This window comes from Fringilla coelebs (assembly GCF_963513975.1).
Source record: "Fringilla coelebs genome assembly, chromosome: 10".
Classification (NCBI taxonomy): Eukaryota; Metazoa; Chordata; class Aves; order Passeriformes; family Fringillidae; genus Fringilla; species Fringilla coelebs.
In genome coordinates, this window is record NC_140036.1 from 1,834,838 (window position 1) to 1,857,625 (window position 22,788).

Genomic DNA, 22,788 nt, shown 5'->3' on the forward strand with positions numbered 1-22,788 from the left:
CTTCCAGCAAAGCTGCTGCTGTTCACACCAGATCTGTTTTGGGGCGTCTCTGGCTGTTCTGCACACACCTAACATCCCTCTCATCCTGCTGAGCAGACGAGTCTGGAGCTGGGGGCTTGGTGTAAGGGGAGGAAAAGTCCCCTCATTTCAGTCTGTCCTGCTGGTAGGGAGCTGCTGTGTGTGTGTGTGGATCATGACTGTGGGTCAGTCATTCTCTTTCCTGCATGCCTTCACCACGTACATGTGGCATTTGGTAGCATGAGCTGGCATTTCTTCTGAGTGCTCAGTTAACTTCAGAGTGGAGGGGAGCTTTTTAATGAGTCAGGGATGCTTGAGCTGGAGAACAGGAAGTGTCATTTCAGTGGTCTGAATCAGAATTTGTTCTAATTTTTTGCATTGTAATCTAGACATTTTCTAATGGCCTATGAGGTTTGTCAACTCTTGGGTTTTTTTAAGTATTCACCAAACTTCCTCCCTCCCTCCCTTTTTCCTAAGTGTGTTCATTATGTCTGAGCAGCAAGACTGGCCTCAACAATGATTTTACTTTTGCAGAGAGGAATACCCAAGAATTCAAGGACAAATAAGACAAGTAGAATAAGCTGTATAAAAAGGAGTATGTACCTGCACCTCTACCCACTGTAGGCTTAGAAATAACGTGCTGATGCATAACAAAGATAAAAAATAAGGTTGGGGATGGCACAGCTTCAAGGAAAATGCAAAGAACTAATGAAGTTTTCAAAGATCTTTAAGTTATCTCTATGTATCAGAAAACTGATGCTCCTCCAGAAAACTGGCTCCTTGCAGGTGGAGTGAGTTGAGTGAAGGCTTTCGAGTTGCACCAGGTGTAGCTGGTGTAAATCACAGCAGCGTGAGACCCACGGTGATTTATCTTGTGATGGCAGAGACAAATCTTATCTGAAGATTCCTGGTTCTGTAGAGGATGAAACGTTCATTTTCCTGTCATCACTCAAGGCAATAGATAGTTTTATCTAATTTTATAATCTGTCTGAACAGAGCAGTTTTGAGGCTATAAACATTATTTAAGGATGTGCTTTCTTGTATTTCTGAAACCATCATCAAGGTCTTTTCCTCAAGCAGACATCTTTTCTATAGGCCTGCTTTTGATCTTATTTTATGACTGATGGGCTTTATAGCAAGTTTTAGTGAGTTTTTATTTCAAGATCAATAAAACTGAAATGCTAAAAGCAAAGTGCAGGCTTCCAGCCCACCCATTCTTTCTCTGACACACCTTTTGGGACTGCTGTCATATCAGGTGCCACCAGGCCATGTGCTGGGTTTGGTGGTGCAGCACAAGGTCCTGTTTAAGCAGGAATCAGAGTGGAGCTGTTCTGGCACTGCACGTTGCTTAAAAATTTGTGTGGGGAGATTACAGGCTTGACAGGATGGAAGCACAGTCAAAAGTGAATATACCAATCTGTATTGCTTAAATTAACAAAACCAGCCATGTTTCCCAGTACCTCAGAGTTCTGAGGACTTGGGGTGCACTCTCAGTGGGTGAGGAGAGGGTGAGGGAGGCAGTTCCCTGTGTTAGTGTGGTATTCAGGCACTTTCCCTGTGGGAAGTGCTGGGGGGCAGCCCCACATGTCTGCTGCTGACAGAATGCATTGTCTTTCCATGTCCATGCCTGAGAGAAGGGAATGGACGTGCTGATGTGCATCAGCACCACTGCCTGCTTGTCCTGACCAAAGATCACCGTGCTGTAAACCCAGGATGAGTTTCTGAAGATAATTCCCTTCTCCTGGCAGAGAAGTCTGCAGCCAGGGAGACATGCCCTCTGGGAAGGGGGAGGCTTCGGGGTCCTGGGTTCAGGTTTTTCCCTGAGGCACCTGGATGGATGATGAGGCTCCTCTCCAGTCACGTTGGGGTTGGTAAGGTCGCAGGGCCACGGCTGCTCTTCGCAAGCCCAGGCTCACCCCTGGGCTCCTGTCCTGGCCACAAATTCTCTCTGTAGTAAGGAGCAGCTCAGCCATCCTCCTGAGATGCTGTGTGTTGCAGTGTAAGGTGTAACCAAAAGTTTGTATTCTACCACCATCCCCCTAAGCTCAGCCCTCCTGCAGTGCCAGCTGTGGCTCTGCTGCAGCAGGATCCTGCACAAGGGGGGAGTTTTCCTCTGCAGCTCCAGGGCTGCTGGAGATGGGCCTGCTCTCCCTCTGGGAATGCAGGGCAGGAGAAAGCTGCTCCTCTGGGAATGCAGGGGGCAAAGGCTGCTGTGCTGTTCCAGGGCAGATTGTATCCAGGTAGGAATGCTTGGCTCCTGCCCTGGGCACAGCATCTCCCCATGGGATGGTGGAATTTGATCAGCCCTGCAGGGGCACTCAGTGGCCATGGAAAGAAGGCAATTAATAATTAATGGCCCATTAACAGCAGAGATCTCCTGGAGGGAGGATGGGTTGTTGAAGAGCTAAAGAAAACTGCCCCATGAACAGCGGAGAACTGCCCAGCTCTAACAGATGGCAAATAGAACACACACCCTCAGCCTAAGGCAGGCACTCTGTGTCAGCTGAAGATGCTTGGGGTCTTCCAGCCCAGGAGGGCTGTGCTGCACAGTCCAGTTGGTCTGAAAAAGAATCTGAACCCTCAGTATATTGTTGTTCCATCAAATAAGTTTCTGGATGCCTCAGGACAACTCCTCATTCTCATCCTCCTTCCACAGCCATCTGCTGTGGCTCACTGGCTGCTCGAGTCAGGGTCAGCCCTGGATTCGTGTGCTTTAAAGACAGACAGACAGACACATGGTTAGGTTCTTTATTGGCTTGGGACCAAAGAACTCAGCTTTCTGGAGATCAAACATTTTGATTTCATACAAGTTTTATTGGTCTGCCAGGATATGAGTTTCAACAGCCTGAGGGCTCGTGGGTGAAGTAACTCAAGTCTATTTACACGCTAACCTTTGAATTTCTCAGATTCGCATGCATGACAATTTGTTTAAATAAAAAGCTGGATATAAAAATGGAATTAAGCCTTTATGATGACCTTTAGAGTAATTTAGACACATTCTCATCCTGCCTTGCTATTTAAAACTGATGCAGTTATTGATCTTTGATGTGGGAAATGAGATTTTATCTGAAACTGTTTTAATATTTGTGTTGAGCTGTAAGTGAGAAAAGGCTTTTTCTTGTTGGTATTTGGATGCTTTTTTGGTTGGTTGTTTTTGTTTCCAGTGTAGCTTATAAGCATAGAGAACTGTGGATGTGTTCATTCTTTTGTTCTCAAATTTGGACTCTGTTTAGATTCTACCTATGGTTTTATCTCTGGTTGTGCTTGTTGTATGAGGGAGGAGGACCTTTGCATTTTAGTTATTAAAGAATTTTACTCTTCAATATAAAAAAAAGTAATTATCTTTTAAATATGCATATGGTATAAAACAAAATTCCAAATCTTTTTCATCCCTCTTTGTTTTGAGAACCTTTTAATGTTGTTGGGTTAAATTGTATTAATTAAAGCATGGATCTCTATGTAATGTTTTGGAAGTGGCAATTATAGAGAAGTAACATGAGTATCCTGCAGTGGAAAATCATGTGACTTCAGCTGTATGGTCATTTTGTTTTGTTTTGTGTTTTAAAAACTTGTAACTCAGAACAAGTCCCAGAATTTATTTCAGAATTATTCTGAGTTATGACCGTGGTCAGTCAATATAAAATTATAGATCAAGTTGAAATCTATGGGAGGGTCACACCAAACCATTCCCAAAAGAATAATAAAAGAAAAAATGGGAGAATCACTTACATTCTGCCTAAAGTCTGTTTTGAAAATATTAGTAATAATTCTGACCCCAGCACATCTGAATCCATATAATCTGCTGACCCAAAAGACTGTGCCTTGTGATTTCCTCTCATTTATACCAGGAGGTATCCACATGAAACATCTTTACTTTTAAGGTCTGAGCCATGACCTTGTGTGATCTGTTAAATAGCTGGAAAAGCTCACTGAGGTAAGGCACATGAACATTGTGTAGTGTGGACACTGTTGCTTATAAACCGAGGAACAGAATTCATCAAAACTCTGTGTGCGTATCTTTGGCTGGTGCCAGGGAGAATTTAAAGAATAGAAATTGCCCTCCTCCTATTTTTTTATGGAAAATTATTTTTTTTTTCCAATCAGCATTCTTGTAGTGTGGCATTCCTTTCTAAAAGAACCCATTCAGCACATCACAGGGGCTCTGGGAGTTCCCTGCTGTCCCTGTGTGGGATTAGAGTGTTTCTATTTACAATTCATCAACTTGATTCAAATCAGAGCCAGACTGAATCTTAACTCTGTGAATGTTCTTCAGCATCTCTGACTAAACAGATTTATTTTACCCTGGAACAGAACCCTTGTGCTTTGCAGTTACACCTGCAGTCAAAAGACTCCTGTTGATAATGTTAGAATTCCAGAAAAATAGAGCTAAAAATCTCACCTAGATCAGCATTAGCAGCACTTGGCACTCACTGCATTTTCAAATCAAAATGCTGCTGTTGGGACATCAAAAGTCATGTGCCTGCTGCCTTGTTGGTAACAAAACCCAGCCCAAAACATCAACATACATGTCAGTGTCTCAAACTAACCTTGGATAGCTTCTCCCCTAGGCAGCAGAATCTCCTGGTGAAAAATAATATTTATTAACTACTTTCCCAGTCATATTATTTATTAAATCCACATTGAACATGTTTGCCAGCAGAATAAAATGGTTTTGGCTACACAGCGTAACAATGAGGTATTCCAAAAAAAAAAATTTAAAGAAAAAGGCAAAAAAATGCTACTTTTAATGAAAGAAGCCAGATGCTGACTTCATGTATTCTGGGTAAAGAAACCCCATGTAAATTCCATGTTCCTCAATGGTTCCCCTCAGTGAAATTATATCTAGTGTTTTGATCCAGTGCAGTTTTTAATGCACTAACATCTCTTGGCTCAAGAGGATCTTTATTCTTTCCAGACCAATAAATCTGGGACTGTTGCACTAGGTTGGTTTTAGTGTTTTTTGGCAGTGTGATAACTCATGTTGCCTGTTGATGATTTCTTTGGGTTTTTCAGTACCCTCTGACATATTCTCTTCAATCAGTACATCTTCTAATAAAAGAAAGTGATGTCTTTCTTTCCGTTTTTATAAATTTTGAAGTGTGTTTTCAAATGAAACTATTTTAACTGTTTAGATTCCAATGAAAAAGAAAAGATGAGCAATAATTATTACTGTTATTATACTGTATATGTAATGCAATGTAATATAATGCAGTGTAATATAATGCAGTGTAATATAATGTAATATATAATATAATATAATATAATATAATATAATATAATATAATATAATATAATATAATATAATATAATATAATATAATATAATATAATATAATATAATATAATATAATATAATATATAATATTTATATTTTATTGTTATATTACTATATTATATTACTATATTATATTATTACTGTTAAGTTCCAGAGCTTTAACTACAGGTAGGACAAATATGGTATGGCCATGATTTAAATCTGTCAGCAGAGACCTTGCAGGCTCTGATTCTGCACACACAGAGACTCTTGAAAGCAGAATTAGAAGCACACAGGTAAGACCTCAGGAACAGGATTTAGTGCCATGCCTGTTCCTACTGGTGTCTACTCCAGTCCCCATTTGCAGTTTTTCTTTAAACTGGATGAAGTTTTTGGATGGCAGTGGACAGAGTTGGGTTTCACACTTTTTTCCTACGGGATGTCTTGAAATAAAGGTGACAAGCAATCATCTAAGGAATGCTCAGACAGAAATCTGCTCAGAAATGCTCAGGGGATTGTTGAAGAGCTTTACCTCTCCCAGGTTTTCCATATGCCATATGGGTGATGTGCCTCTTTAGTGTCAGTCTTCCAGGTCAAATTCCATGGTAGTGGAAAATTGAGCAGTAGAGGAGATTTTGGCTGTGTGTTTTCAGTTGTGTGTGCAGAGGATAGAATCTCAGGAGTGCAGTTAGAATGGCATGGAACACACTCCAGATTTATTTCAATTGCAAGTGGCTGCTCGCAGCTACATTGTGGGACAGTGGCTTTTGGGACAGAGGAAGGATTGCATGACACTTTGAGTCTGCAGGGAAAGCAGAGGAAATCCCAGGTCTCCCTAGTGAAGTTTTGGAGGAAATAGGTGAAATTATGTTTCTGAAGGTGAACAATCAGTGGTAGTTGAGGTCTTTTAGAAAAGGGAAAAGTTGCTGAGCAAAGAGGAGCTTGGACTCTGTGGGGATTGAGGGCATTGCAGTTTGCAGGAGAGGGAAGGATTTTTCTACTGCAGATGTAGAGGATTGTGGAGCAGAAAAAGACAGGTTGGAAAGATTCAGTGTGAGTGTTAATGATGTCCCTGAAGAGGAAACCAGCAGTAATCCCATTCTCCTCATTCAGAAACTTCTTATTCAAGAGTCAGAGCTTCGTGGCAAGGAGATTTTGGAGGAAAGGTGCTCACTTCTGAAGCTTGGGATTTTGATAGGAGTCTAAATGATTTAGGCTCTTTTTTCTTAGTAGGAGAAGCTTAACTAGTAGCCTGGTGAGTACTCCACCTTGATTTTAAGTGGCATAATTAAATTTCATCCTCAAAAGGTATTTCTGTGCATATGGAGGAGAGAATATTGTCAGGAGTTTGTTTGGGACAAGCAGTGCAGTGCAGCCCAGGCAAGCTAATCTGTCAATGCCAAGGAGCCCCAAACCAAACCAGGATTTTCTTATGAATCTTTGTCATGAGAAAAATTTTGCCTTTGATTTTCATACTGATAATCTCATAAAGTCTGGACTGCAGTGTTGGTTTTCGTGGATCTTGTTTTTTCACCTTCCTTTTAAGAGGGCTCAGAAGTATTGATACAGAAAAAGGAAATCAAGTGCTCCTGTTGATATGATCTCATGACTCTAAAACCAGGGGCCATCCCTATTAGAAAAAGGGGATTTTCAAAATTCTTTTGTGTAGTAGTAGTTTTATTGTGATAGTTAATGCTCAAGCTGTCAGTATGGCCAAATGCATGTGATGATTCAAAGATTATTCTGTATTCTGTGTATCTTGCAGAGCATGATTTATAATGGGCAGTACTTTTTTTTTAAAAAGAGTTCATTTTTCAGTATAATTTTTCTCGTTTCTGTAAAACTCAGATGTGTGCAGTGGTTCTAAATGGAGCAGCACTCCCCTGCAGCACGACCGTTCTCCCTGCTCCCAACCTCCCATATTTCTGTTTCAATAGCCTATAGAGATTGAACTGTTCTCCACTTTACACATCATTTACTTTATGCAGTGAATCACTCAAAGCAGCCAAACTGAAAAGTAATGAGCCATTCACGTGATTTTTACTGAAATTAAGACTTCAGTACTGTGCTGTTAGTTTCTTGTGACAGAAGTTGAATGCTTTTCTGATCAGAACAATAATCTTAAGAACGGAGTGTCCAGAGAAGGGAAGGGAGCTGGGGAAGGGGCTGGAGCACCAGGAGCAGGTGAGGGAGCTGGGGGGGCTCAGCCTGAAGAAAAAGAGGCTTGGGGGGACCTTCTTGCTCTCCACAACTCCCTGCGAGGAGGCTGGTGATCATGGGAGTGAGATGGGGTCAGTCTCTTCTGCCAGGCAAAAAGGGACAAGAAGAAATGGCCTCAGGTTGTGCCAGAGGAGGCTTGGATTGGATATTAGGAAACATTTAATTAATTGTCTAGCACTGGAACAGGTTTCCCAGGGCAGTGGAGTCCCCACCCATGGAGGGTTTAGAAGCCATGGATGTGGCACCTGGGGACAGGGTTCACTGGTGGAGCTGCCAGTGCTGGGTTAGTGGTTGGATCAGTGGCCTTAAAGGTCATTTCCAACCTCAACTATTAGATGATTGTAGGGTGTTCCAAGCCCCAGGTGCACATGCAGATGCTAAAGCAATGCACTGCCCTTCTTCCCAGCAGGAAAGTGTGGCTGGCTTGCTGAAGGACAGGAGAGAGCTCCCTCAGCAGCCTCTTGTTGATAAACTTTGAACCTTTCGGAAAAGCAAGCTGGACTTTCAGCCTTACATAATTATGGGTTAGCAAATATATTTAAAGAAATTCATGAAGGCTCTGATGGAAATAACTTCTGGTTCTTGCCTCTCTACATGAAAGCAGGGTCAGGGCAGAAGCATCTGTCACTGGAGATTACTGGCTGTTGAACTGGGTGCATTTGGAAAGTTGTTGAGAATCATGGTCTGTGACCAAGTCCCACAGAGTGCTCAAGTGCAGAGATTTTACAAAGAAGATGTGTGCTGTGTGATAATGCAGTATACAGGTAATTCCTGTAGCCTTTAAAGGATAAATAGGTTTTTTAAAATATGTAGGAAAAGATGAAACTGGCTCTAGATTGATACACCTAGGTTGAAGCTGACCCCATCACTGATGGAGGTAATGTATTTTCTGCCTAGTTCACTCATACAGAACCTGCTCTTCCTGCCTTGGAGAATGGCCTTTCGTATCAATCAGAAATTTCCAGCCCAGGGGATAAAGCCTGAGGTGGGAGATTGTCTCAGTAATTATGCACTCAGAACTCTTTATTGCTCCACAGAGGCAGAATCTGAGAGAGCATTGCAGGCATCAGGGCTTGCAGCTATGCTGGGAAAAGGGATGAAAGTTCACATTTTCACTTGTCCAGAGGGCTGAGCTTGAACTAAGTTGTCCCCCACAAGATATATCCTGGCTGAGAGACCTGCCAGTGTTCTACAATTTCAGACAAGGATGTGTGTATTGCTATGAGAGCAGTTCTGAGTACATTGAGTGTCAGATACTGCTTCATTTTCAGAACAGTGTAAGGGACTTATGAGTTATAGGAATAATTAATTTTCTTTCAGCTTTTTGCAAAATGTAGATTGACTTTTTAAGTGTTTTGTGTTCAATTATTCCAAATTCATATTCTAGTGGGTAACAAAAATAAAACAATCTTATTTTCCTTTTGGAAGAGATTATTTGACTGCTTCTGGGTGCTGGAGATGTGTCCTAGTGTCCAGAAGTCTGTTCTTTGTGCATTCTGACCTCTGTGGTTGTAGCTTGGAGTTCTTCCTGCAGAAGTTGTAATAATACTCCTGTGGTTGAATTAAAGGCAAACCTTCATAAAGTGGTTTAAGTCCTGGAACAAGAAGCATTGTAGGCTTTATTTGTTATTTGTCCCCACTGGTAGGCCTTCCAAACCCCAATTTTGTATTTGTGGAATTGTGAAGAGCATTTTTTGTTCATAATTTAATCGTGCTCTGACATCAACTTCAGCCCAGTCATAGGAAGATGTGTAAATGTTCCCTGAAATCCCAAAAAATGTACAGTGGAAATAGTTCATCTCTTCCTTTTTAAAATGAGGAGACCCCTACACATAGAAATGTGGGGAATGAGTATTTTTCTAGTCATAAAGAGGATGGGTCATTAAATTATGTTTATTTTTTAAACATGGTCCTCTGGAATAAGTGAGATATGAACTATGCTCTAGTGTTCAAACAAATGCAAACAAATTCAGCATTACTAATCTCAGTTAATTTAGTGGCATGTACTTAATCCTTGAGTGTTTGCATCATTTGGGCCTTTTGAGAGCCACCAGAATCTTTCACATCACTGGGGAAGCCTAACCTTGTTGTTTCTCTTCAGAAGGTTTAAATTGGAATATCTAATATAATATATTCCCATCCTTAACATTTGCTGTTCAAATGACCATTTAATGTTGCTGATGCTTGTGACCAAAGAACACAAGTTTTTTTTGTTGGAATATATTTGGGTGAAAGGTAACTTTTGTGTTACTAAGTTGCAGTCTGTTCCTCAGGTGAATGATAATATGAAATATGCACGGGTTTTGATAAATTTGTCAAAGCAAAGGAATTTCTTTAATGTTATATGTAAGCAGAAACAAATATATAAAAGTCAAATCTTAAATATTTATTATATCTTTCCAATTTTGATAAAGTCACTTTATTGGATAGAGTGCAGGCCTCTCAGAATTTGGAGTGAAGCTGACATACTGATATATGATAAAAGAGAACAGGAGGTGTGAGCACCACCTGCAGTGGGAAGCACTGGCATGGAGGAGGTACAGTAAATATATCTCTGTGTTGTAATAAAAAAAATCCCCAGGGTGATTCTGGGCTGGATATGTGTAATTAATGAACAGGTTATTTTTCAGGGTTTATTTAAGCTCTCATATGCAGGAAGATGGGAAATGTTGTATTTTCTCCTGTTACAGTAATTTAGATCCTGTGTGGGATTATAAAAGCAGGCACTTTATGTAGATCTGTTGACTCTGCTGAGCTCCTTGGAAAGAATGGCAACAAATTTTTTCAGATTCAGGGCTGTGTTTGCAAAGGTAATGCAAAGAATGAAATGGTGTGAGAGTTAAAGAAATTAGAGTGAGATATGCATGTAATGGCCAGCAGCCAGTCCTTTTATAGTCTGAGTCATGCTGAGTGAGTTCTTTGAAATGATCTGCAGAGGGCTGATGGCTGAACCCCTTTTTACTTCTAGGAAGTATTGGTGTCTTTTGGTACTGTTCAGTTATCAAGGAATCGTTCATACAGCATCACATTTCATGATCTTCCACATATTCACATGTATTCCAGCTTTGTGATAGAAATGTGGTAAATGTAAGAGCCCTGGGTCTGTCTTGTTTAGCAGAATGGATTGCTAACCCCCCTGGCCAGTTCAGGTTAAGGTAAGGTTGAGGGTGAGTAATTTGGTCTTGGTATTTATTAAAAATGAGACTGAAATTCATTTTAAATAAATGCATTCCTGTGTTTATATTGCTGAGGTGATACAAATGCAGACCTGCATCACAGAAAACCAAATTCATTCTGTCTCCTTGTGGAGATGATGCACTGCTTGATTCATTAGTGGTAAGGTGCTGCTGTTGGTACCTTTTTGAGATGGCTTTGCACATTTCTCCTTCTGGCTGTTTAGCCAGTGACACAGGAGGATCCATGTACAGAGGATGTTCTTGTCAGCTGAGCAGGCTGGAATTCCATGGGCTGAGCAGACCTGCCACTGGGACCTTTGAAAATGTTAGGCTGAGATATTTTGGGGTTTTTTTGTTCTTTTGGTTTTGTTTGTTTGGTTTGGTTGGGTTTTCCTGTACAGGCACAGACTCAGCAAAGAAAAAAAATACTAAAAAAAGTGACCAGCTGTACTTTAGCATCAGTGTTTAGAGACAGGGAGTGCTCCATGGGGATCTTCAGCTGGAGGCTGCCTGCAGCCATGCAGTGATTCACCAACAGCCTGTCCTTGGTCCCTCAGCCCTGCTGGTCATTGTCACCCAGTCTGCTGTCATCTCAAGTGGGGGCAGCAGGACCCCAGCCCTGCTTCCTCCTTAAAATAACTGACTTCAAATTTTTAAGGAATATTTTCATGGTAAGTGGCTGAGGATCTAGGAGAGCACAAAAATACTGTCAGTGAGACTAAAGAATTGCTTCAGGCAGGAAGCTATGGTGGGTGGTTTTTTAAAGAAAAACCTGTAAGAAAAAGGAAGCTATCTTAGTCAACATCACCTTTGCTAAATACTGGAGGGCTTAGTGACAGGTAAAAATTATTTTAAAAGTAGATACTATTGAAATTAACTCCAGCTTTTGTAATACAGAGGTAATTGCAGAGGAAGCTTGTCTGTATAAAGCCTTGGATTTAATCTCTAGTCATTATCTGAAGACCTGTGATTTATGTAGAGTAATGCACTCAGGTAAAGTATCTTAAACAATCCAGTGTGGTGTAAGTTTTTACTTATTTTGAATTCTGTGCAGAAATTTGGTATAAAAAAAATGTATTCTCCAAACATCTATCATGTATGTAGAGATGGCATGGGCTATAAGCAGAGACAGAATATTTCCAGGTTCCTGAAAGACCAGAATGTGCTTAATTTAAAGAGTATTTCCATCAGGTCCCAAGGGATCATTTGCATTCTCAAAATTAAATGCAAGCTTTTATTTATAGAATAAAATTAAATACAAACTTCCATATAATTTGACACAAGCTAAAGCAAAAATGAAGATAAATCAGTCTGTCCTGGTACAGTGAACTCAGGGCTCTTTTTCCTTTAACTGATTCACTGCAAGCTGTACATGCAGCTGACTTGAGGGAGACTTAGGTACTTACAGTAGCTCAGTAGGAGATGGTTGTGTACATATGGATTTGATAAACGGGCAGGAATTAACAAACATTCATTCCACAGTGTCTGTTCTTCATAATTCTAATCCGTGAGACTGAGACCATAGTGGGACAGGAGTTCAAACATTCAAGGGATTCCCAGAAAAACAAACACTGCTTCCTCCATCCAGATATTCTCATCACAGCATTGTTTTCCAGCGCTCTGTTGTGTTCCAGCACAGCAGATGTTTAACAAAAGGACTCAAAGTTTTATTTGTCACCAGCGATACCCTGCAAACAGCAAGGCCCTTTTGCAAGATCTTGTCTAAAAACCATTTAATCTGCTACAAATCCACGTGTGAATGTGTCTGATACCAGGATTTTTGATGAAAATTCAGCCTTTCAGAAAGACTTTTGTCGAGTCTTGATTGAATCAAGTCAGTTACTTTTCGAGCATCTAGTTGAGTTTCACATTTGACCTACAAGAGTTTTTCTAAGAGGGTTTACACTCATAAAATCTTCATGTCTCTAATAAAAGACAAGCCAGGAGCTTCATTAATATTATTGCCATGACCACAAGGCAGATTCCCAGGCAAAGCTCCCATCCAACAGCCCCTGCTTACTTTGGAGCCAGCATTCTTTTCTGAAATGCTCAGTATGATCATGAAAGGCAGGCTGGTAGGATCTGCACTCTGTGGTCTTGAGGAATTTCCTAAATCAATATAGTAGGTATGAAAATTTATTTTAGATGTCAAAACTTGTCTTAAAAATGCATTTTCATTTGAATTGTGACAGTTTAATCTAAAAATATGTCCAGTGACATTTTCCCTGGTGTTTAGAAAAGACACATTTTTTTTTTATGTGTAAAACTGAAGTAATAATTTTTACAACAGAAGATTTAATGCCATTTTAATGCCTGTAATTTTATCCCAGTTACTGCTTTATTATGAAACATGCTTTTGTGTGTGGAGGTGAGTGAAATACTTGCTTTTTAACACTTGTAGGATAAGGGCCTCAATTCTGAATGTTGTCAGCTTTTGATTTTTCCAGGTGGTAAAAGGGTAAGTTTATAACCCAGATAGGACAGATTATTCAAAACACATGTAGCTGGGGTTGTGAGAACATCCATGGAGGATGTAATGGGGAGAGGAGAGGTCAGTGACACTTGCCTGCAGTTCAGAGATCTCTCAGCTTGGCCTGACCTGATCAAGTCAGTCTGGCAGCACAGTGACAAAATAAATGCAGCTGTATTGCTTCCAGACACGAACTGTCTCGTGCTGGGTGAACTTGGGTGTCATTCTGCTTCTGGCACCAGGAAGCTGCAACCTTGAGAAGCCACAAAAGGATGATTAAAGACCAATTTTTTTTTCTTTTCTAGAAGCTTAAAAGCTTTATGGAGGTAGCTCATCATCAGCTGCAGGATGAGATAGAAATTAGTTCTTTGCAACAGTTGAATGTGATTTGCCAGCCCACCAGTTTCCTAATTAGTCTTTTGCAAAACTTCAAAATAATTTAAAGTTCTGTAAGTACCAGTTGATTGAAATCAGCATTTTAGGTCATTTGTGTTAAGTATCTGTTCCAGCTAGGGCATGCAGGCACTTGAGCTGCAGCATTTGGTTTGCAGAGTTCCCTGATTCCCAGAGAGTGGGTTAAATTCTCTTTCCAGGCAGCCTGCAGAGCTGGGGTGCTGCACACGGGCAGGGGGAATGGGAATGTGCATTCCCTTGGTGGAGGATGTGTGGAGCTGTAGCTTCCAGCATGTTCTCCAGCTGAAGTCAGCAGCACTGAGTGCTGTGCACGGCCATTCCTGCTTCTTTCATCAAGAAGGTTTTTAAGTTGTGAGTTTTAGATACTGTTTTGGGAGAAATACCTGAATTCTTTCAACTTTATGACCGTGCTGACAAGAGTTTAGTTTCTTTTAGGCCTTTACTTTTTGCAGTAGAATTTTGCCAAAGTTCAGTTCTGCATGCATGGATTAAATTTAGTGCTGTCTTCTCTATTTTACCCCCTATAAGAAAATCTGCTCTGTTTTGGCAGTTATTACTGTCCTGTGTTTCTGTCCTGTTCTCTGCCTTTCTGCTTCCATATCTCTGTGAATCTCCTGCACTGCTTTTCCTGTTATTTCTGTCCTGCCCAGCCCACAGTCCTGTGTTAAGGACAGATGGCTACGTTCATGGTGCTGGTACCCAGACACTGTCACAGGCTCCAGATTTACCTCTGCAGACCTTGGAGAGGAGCAGAAAGTCAATGTCTTCAAGCCTTTGTGTCTGGCTGTGTGTAGATGTGGTAACTGTGTGCTCTTCAGTGCTGGCAAGGTTCTCCTTTATTGCCATGGAGCCTGGAATGATGTAGAAATGGTTAGATCGTGGAAAATAAGGGTGGTGGCACAAACCCCACAGCAATTCTTCTGAAACTTAGGGTGCAGCAAACATGGATTTTGATGAATGTTCAAAATCAGCTGGAGTAGCTGTGAAGTTAGTGTCTTTAGTTGATGCATGTCCCATTATTTCTGTTTAAGATGTGATTTGGTGCAGAGTCTTTGCCATATCCTTTGAACTTGATCCAGGCTTTCAGCTTCCTTTCCAACACCTGCCAGCAGAGCCATGTCCTGGTGACATTCCTGCCCCCAGAATGAAGAGCAGCTCATTATTTTGGTTTTCAAGTAAAGGCTGGACATCAGCAGTGCCACTAAATGGTACTGCAGGGTCCTGTGCCCGGCGTCGCGTCGTCCGTGGGATAATGTGACAGTGTTCAGTGAGGAGCCCCAGAGGAGCAGGGTGTCACAATGGGAGGGATCACGTAGCTGCTCGTGGCATGAGCTCACTGCGTGGCACGGGTTGGTGGCCACAAAGACATTCTTTCACACAGACCATCTGCTCTATTTCCTAAACTCTGCATTCTCACAGTGCCCTGAACCAACCAAAAACCCAGCATGAAAGCCAAGTCCCAGTGCACAGAGAGGGAAGCAATGCAGAGCTCAGGAGCTGGGAGTTTCTGGGTTCAGCTGATGCCTCAGGTTTTAACTTTTCTACTTTTCAGGTTCTGTGCTGCCTTAGTGTGTGGGTCTGGGCTTCACATTAGGGGATACTGAGCTCTCTGCACAGAGCAGGGAGACAAAACAATTCCTGCTCCAGCTGGGCACCAAGGACAAATGAGCCAAATCTCAGCCCAAGAGCCCAAACCCCGTGGATGGGACAATGAACTCCAATATGCAAATGGAGCAGAGCTGATCCCAGGGAGAGACCCCGTGACCTTGTGTCCATTTTGGGACCATTTTGGTTCATCTTGGGTGCAGCCCTGGCTGGGCTCTGGTGCTGCCCCAGGTGGATCCATGGAGGAGATCCTTTGAATAAATCCCTGCTTTATTCTTTAACTCTGTCTGGTCTCTGTTCTAGGTCAGCTGGCACAAGGCATCAGAGCCCTGAGGTGTGCATCTGAGCAGTGTGGGTTGTGGCCAGAGTGGCTGAGTTTGAAGGAGGGGACTCTTGCACTGCATGTCCCCAGGTGTCCCCACAAAAACCTCCTTGTTTCACACCAGCCAATGGAGTGGGTGGCCCAGAGCCAGCCCCTCACCTGGTGCAGATCAGCCTTGCACTCCAGAAGTCAATGCTGCCACTGAGATCTGCACCCAGGCTCTCAGTGTTCACATTTTGTCTCGTAATTATGCAGAAAAACTACCTTTCTCTGAATCCTTATCTCGTCGTCTTTGCCAAGGCTGCAGCAGAATTAATTGTTTATTATCGATGTAATTAGCTTAATTAGATGATTGGTTTTGTTTATGCTATACTTCAGAAACAGTACAGATGAAAAATGTTTTTAAACTTGGCTTGCTTCCAGTACATTTTATTTAACTTTCTCAGCTTTCAAAATCTCCCCCTTTTCCATCTAAGAACTACTATTTTTCTGTCTTTAAACCTTTTATTTACAACTTGCAATAAGTGTGAGCTAAATTGGAGTCCTTATTACTACTAATGTTGATCTTCCACTGTAAACCCTTAGGAAACCCAAGTCACATTTTTAACCCTTTTTCAAGCTATCAACATGCAACTCTCCAGACACTTGTGAATGAAAGAGTTTTATTAAGTAACTTATAAGAATCGTTGTAGAACCCTCTGGGTCATTTGTTAAAGATTTGCTGTGCTTGTTGTTGGTGATGGGAAGGAGTGATATGATGTTGAGAAGTGCTGGAGGAGGAAATTAAAAGTTTATTGTTATGTGGATCTGTTAGAAATGGGTCATGTGGAGGTCTTCAGATCTATTTGAAGGGAAGCACTGTGACCAAGGTGGTTTTTTGGTTTTTTTTTTTAACATAATGAATGCTTCAGTTTTTCTCCCTGTTAAGGAGAAAAACTATATTAACTATATTATTCTGTATTATCTAAGGAAGAGACAGACAGACTATATTTACACAATACTGAGTTTGCCCAGATAAAACCCAGTAAACATAAGAAATACAAAGAGTAATGGGTTCCCAGAACATTAATTTGGCAGTATTTCACAGCATCTGACATGTGTTTTATCAGCTTTATGATGTGAGCAGGAATATATGGTGCTCTCCTTCAGATATTCAACACTCCTTTTGCTTACCTGGAGCTGGGTGGAGCTGCACAGCCCTGATCTCAGTGCTATTTAAATATTCTTCTCTGGCATAATCAGACTGGGATTGATTATTAAATGTGAAGTTTTTTGAAATGGGCCTAAGGGAGTTAAGTGCTCATTTCATTAGTCAACGCTTACATAATCCCAGCAGAAAAGCTTAATTCTCTTTTCCTAAATTCTCTCAAAAACTGTGGATTCAGTTGCAGACTAGCATCTCTTTAAAGGGTTTGCAGCTCCTTTTTGTTTGACACTCTCTTTACACACAAGGTCTTTGAGTTTCTCCTAATCCAAACATCCAGTTTGATAGCAGGAAATAAAACACCTTTTCTATTGTATGCATTTGTGCAACTGAAAACAAGAGAAAAATGTGCCTGGGGATGAATAAATGGTGGCAGCCTCCTCCAAACAGGGAGAGTGGAACAAGAGGGTCAGGATGAAATGGGTCATGACTCTCACTGCCACACTGATAATGCAAGATAAATGAAGTAAAAATCAAATTCCTAGGAATGAGTGAAGTTAGAGAAGGGTTGGATTTTCTATGCTTCATTAAGCGAGGGGAAGAAAGCAAGGTGCAGGTGTAAGTGCAGTTAAAATGAGCATTTATCAAATGCATTAGGGAGTTCCTGTATCCCCCATCCAGCTTCCAGGTAACTTTTGCTCACAGTTTGCAGAAGCCATGTCAGTTATTGCACAATCTGTGTCAGAGCAGGGGATGTCAGTCCCTGATGCTCCCTGTGCTCCTTGGCCTGGTTCTGGTACCTCAGTGGACACCACAGAGCAGAGAGGGAGTAAGGAATTCTCTTTGCTGGCAGCAAGGGATTCCCTTTTCCACTCAGTTACACCTCCACCCTCATTTCCTGAGGAGATCAGTTCCATTTTCCTCTCACCAAACTCCTCACAGGTACTTTTGGGAATCCAGCACTGTTATGAGGAAGAGACAATCCAGTGTGGAGCTGGTTGAGAGAAATCCCCCCCCAGGAATCCCTTGCAGTGGATGTGGATTTGTTTTATGGTTGGGTTCTTCCTCCCAGTACTCGTAAACAGGTCAGCCACAGATGGGAGGGAGGTCCTTTTCTTCTTCATGGGCTTTTTGGGGTTAAAGACCCCCTGGAGTTGGAGGAACCATCTGCTCTGAGGAGTTGCCCAGCACGGATCAGTAGATAATGGGAGGATGGCCACTGGGCAATTCTAAAAATCTATAGCTGGGAGACATGATTAATTGCAGTTGCCTCCTGTTTCTCAGATAGGTTTTGATGCAAAACTAAAGCCAGCAAACATTGCCAGGTCCCTTTCACCAGAATGATTACTATTTTCCAAAATGATGATTTACCATTTTTCATGGAGGACCAAGGAGAGAATGAGCATTCTTTGCCAAAAAAAATTAAAATTTGTGAAACAATTTCCTCACTAGGTTGCTTTTCTGGTTTCATAATAGAATTCCAAAACCTTGCCAAGCCTTAAATGAATATGGCTTTTAAAAGAGAAGGAAAAGGGTGGGATACTTGAAATAGATATGGTAAATGTTATATACATCCAAATGGATTTGTCCAGCTAATCCAGTAGGTATTAGAAAAGATTATCTATTTGTTTGGTCCCATTAATGGATTAACCTGGCCAGCTGAGGTTGATCAAATCAGACATTGTTCTTCTAATTGGTCCTTCCTACATCCATAACAGATGGACAATATTCTTCTTAATCAGAACATAACCTTTTAGTTACTGTTTCAAAGTATCAGCTGAGCTTCCTCTAACAGGAAACCATGAAAATTACACAAGATTTACTTTTAAAAAGTATTAGAAATATTTATGTACTTCATGAGAATTGAAGTTCTTTTGGGAAATGATTCTCCCAGAATGATGATTCTTCCTCTGAGATGATTCTTTTTCTGTTGAGGGTGTTTAGAAGTCATGGTGGCTCCCTAATTTAGTCTGGTTTTCTAGTGTGAAAAACACAGCAGTTAATGCAATTTCAGTATTTCAGTTGGGAATGCTTGTAAATCTCAATACTTCAGAGCATCTTCTCTAGTCTTTTGGGTAGTTAAGACTGTGGTTTTGGACTGGTTAACTCCTTTCCTCAGGGGCTGTGCTCAAATGCCCTCTTCTTCTCTCCCTGGATCATGTGGGCTTCCTCTGCCAGGTTTTTGGCTTGGTGTGGCCCTGAGTTTCCCTGACTTCTTTTTGTCTTCCCTGAGGTGTTCAGGCCCTTGTTGTTGTTCCTAGTTTCATCCTTGCTGCAGACCTTGGCCTCCAAGGTTTTGAGCTCAGTGGGTGAAATTCCTGGAAGTGTCCATCATGTTGTGTCAGGAGGTGGGGAAGGGTATGGAGCAATGTTTTGAAGTGTTCTTGCTTCTTTGCAAAGTTTTGTCACCCTAAATGTGGAAACACTTGGTAGCTTGCTTTGAGGTACTGCCTGCTTGTAGTTTTGGAAAGGTAATTTTCCTAATGGGATTTTTATCACAGCCTAAAAATAAATTAAAATTAAAAAAAATCCTTCATTTCTGTGCCTATTCAGTAACTCCCAGTAGTACCAGTAAGCATTGTGTGCGCACAGGGCACAGTTTTCATTTTCATGACAGTGAACTGACATCCTGGGACCAATTCTTTAAGTCATAACTGTGCTTTTACTCAGTCATCATTCACAAGAGCTTGACTAATTTCAGTTGGGAATGAATGACTGGCTGTGCATTAAGTAAAAACTGGCTGAGCACCGCTGGGATTGAACCTCTGGGACTAGCAGAAGCTTGTAAATGGCAGTTGTGTCTCATTAACTTGGTAATTTTTAAGCTTTTCTCACTCCTGAGAATTCTCTAGTGCAGGTGTAGGTTTTGAATAGTGAACATGAAGGCATCTGGAAATAGACTTTTTCTTATTGAAACTTCTGGACTCCTGCAATGGATTCATCAGTTCTCCTCTCTTGCCCTCTTTCCAGCGTTCTGTGGATCTGTAGAAACTCCTCCTGTAGACAGGTATGTCTGGGGGATTTCCATTTGTGCTGTTCTAAGGGGTAGGAATCACACCACACTCCTGGAACTGATTTTCTGTGCAGGAGAGAGCTTTACCTGGCTCCTGTGGCAGATTTCCTGCACAAGAGCAGGGCACAGCACGGGAGCAGCAGTTTAATAGAGTGTCTGTTGTGACATAATCTGACAGCTGCATCCTTAGGGCCATTCAGAGACCTTGGACCATTTCTGGTCAGGATTTATCACTCTGGGGGCTGTGCTGTGGTCGTGTGGAGTTTGTGTGTGCTTTACCCCTTCTCCATGGGTGTAGTCCCTGTGTTGTTCTGCCTGCAATAAACCAATTGTGTTTAGGCTAAAGAAGCCAGGTTTCTTTCACTCAGGCAGGTGTGTATTTCTTATATTCGGGAGAGACAGCCTAGAGTTACAACTTCAGATTCCCTAATTTGGCATTTGGGTGGTCAGTGCTTTCAACCTCTCAGGTGTCACAATGTAAGCCAGCTATTTCCACAAAGGAATTTCAACTTGCAGATGTAAATATGTATTTTTCTGGCATCAGACTGGCTTAGTGACTTTTAGCCCATCCTTTAGCAGTTTTTAACTGTTGGTTGTTTTTATTTATTTTAATTTATGCAGAGAGATGCTTTTTGAGAATGTCTTAAATGATTCTTATTTGCAGGTACAGTTTGTGAAGTGTGATGGTTACAGGTGGGTGAGGTGAAAACAAACATCCCACAGCCAGCTCCATCCTGCCTGGGGCTGGTCCTTAGGGTGGGTGCTTGAGAGAGGCTTGGAGCAGCTGCTGTGGAGGCAGCCTGGGCACACAGGGCTGGATCCAGGACTGGAGGCACCCAGTGCATCCAGCAGCTGCTCCTTGTGTGGCATTTGTGCTGCTGGCAGGGCAGGTTGCTGTGCAAGGAAGTCACTTCCAGAAACAGGAATGTCTAAGAGAAGTGATAAATTGCCTTAAGGCTTTTTGTCAAAATATTTTTCAATTAATAGTGGCATTTGAATCAACATGTAAAAGTGGTTTTTTTGTGCTGAAGATGTTAATGAACATAAGTGTTTGTAAAGCCAAAGCAACTTCTGCTGAATGTTTTGAGCTTAGTCATTGAGGAGGCAGAAATGTTGGTGAGAAACTGAAATAACCAAACAAAAGGCAACAGCAGCCACTCAGTTTGCTGAGGAGGAAAAAAGTAACTGGGATTTTAAAGCTGGTTCAGTTTCACTTGGGACTGGGGAGAAAGAAGCTGAACCTTTTGCTGCTCCTGGTTTATCAGCTGAAGTGAAGTACAAGATCTGTGTGATGGCTTTGATTTCAATTTTTCATTCTCTGCTTTCCTTCCTACTTGCATCTCAAGTGCTGAGGAGGAAATTAAACCCTGAGATTGAAGTAATAACTGAACAACAGTGGATTTGTACAGGAGAAACTATATGACCATGGGGAAAAGAGCCTTAATTGAAGCGATGCTGTTTCTAGATTTCTCTGTGATACTTATGATGAATCTTTCATTTTTTACATTTTGTTTTACTCTGTTATTCTTTTGTGGCAGCAGGTTAATTGCTAGCCTGTCAGTAGAAAAATATCTCACCTGTCAGGAAGCTGGTGGTAGGGGAATAAGGCTGCAGAAAAAATAAAGGAAAGCCCAGAGTACAGTTTCAAATCTATACAGTAGCAGATTCCAGTTAAATTACAGAATTTTTGGAAGCATTTAAGGAGAAATTGACCTCAGGTTTTATATCTTAAGTCTGTGGTGTTCAGTCCAAACCATGGTGGTACTCACAAACATAGGCAGTTGTGTGCACGTGGGTGCTCCTCTGGGCTCAATAAGGCAAAGTATAAATAAATTAGGATTGCTTAATTTCTTAAGAAATTCTTAATGCCTTAATTTCTTAATTGCTTGATTAAGATTGCTTTTTTTATGGTACAATTTGGGACTGTATAATGGAGGTGTTTATAGTAAGCAAGCATTGTGAACTCAAGAGTTGTTTATGAACTTTGTGCACCAGACAAACAATCAGCATTGAGTGTGAGGAATTTTGCTCCAAAGCAGGGAGAGATGACAAAGATGTGTTTTACCCCAGTTTTAAAGAAATGCAAACCCCATTGACCTCAAGGTATGACTTGTGTATCAAAGGAAACGCAGAGAGATAATGGAAACGTGGAGGTAAATCAGAGATGTGGGAAGAGCTCTGCAGGCTTTGCTTTCTGCCAGCACAGATAACAAACACCTCATAAAACACTCACTCCTATTCACTGTGGCCAGAGCAGAATTTCACACTTGCCCTCAAAAAACATCTTTCCTTATGTGCTGTTGGAGTCAGATTTCCAGTCAATCAAGTGCAGATGTGGCCATGCTGCTGGAGTCTCTGGGAATGCTCCCTGAGTGGGCTCTGCTGCTTTTGCTAGGGTTGGATAATGTGAAAGGATCTGTGACCTTATTCCTGTATCAGATTCTGCTCTATGAAGAGACAAACAGTTCAAGTCAGTTGATCTTAGGTGATAGCTTATTCCAGGCTGATGCTTCCTCCTCTTTTCTTTTTAGATTGTTTTCTATATAATGGCTCATATTCTCCTACCATTTCTGTATTCCTTAAAAAACACCTTTTTTCAGCAAAGAAGTATTATTTATTTGTTGTATTAGTTTATTTATCATCAGAAAATGAATTTAGTTTTGTAGGCTTTGAATGAAGATTTTTAGGGAATGCCTCAAAAAGAAAAAAAAAAGTTTTTTTAAAGGCATTACCATTTTTTCCCCAAAGCCAGTTATGCTTTCTTATCAGTTTCTGAGAATTATGATAATATTTGAACTCTGGGGCTCCAAGTTAACACTATTGCTGTGTTTGCAAACAAATGTCCTCTCGCTGGAATCCTGAATATTTTGGGAAATGTCATTTATTACGAATGTCTAGGCCAGTTGCACAGCATGACTTTAGAAATGTCTGATGCTTTTTGGTAGATTGAGCCCTTGTGCTCAGCAGAGCAGCACTAATGCAGTGTTCCCTGGGTTATTACACACAGCACAGGGACACAGCTCCAGGCACGTGTACAGAGCTGCAATACATCAGTGCTTCTCAGCAGCTCAAGCAGAGGCATGTGGGGGAAAAATCTGGACAAATCTGTAACTCTTAAATTCAAACTTAAAAGGGGAGGAGGAAATGTCTGGA

General features: G+C 41.3%; 1 protein-coding gene across 1 annotated transcript in view; it reads left to right on the plus strand.

Annotated features, from left to right (window-relative positions):
• LOC311157390 (glypican-5-like) overlaps positions 1–22,788 on the plus strand; it is a gene marked incomplete at its 5' end in the record, with an annotated part of 355,041 nt that overhangs the window by 37,400 nt on the left and 294,853 nt on the right. The gene's annotated exons all lie outside the window — the stretch shown is intronic.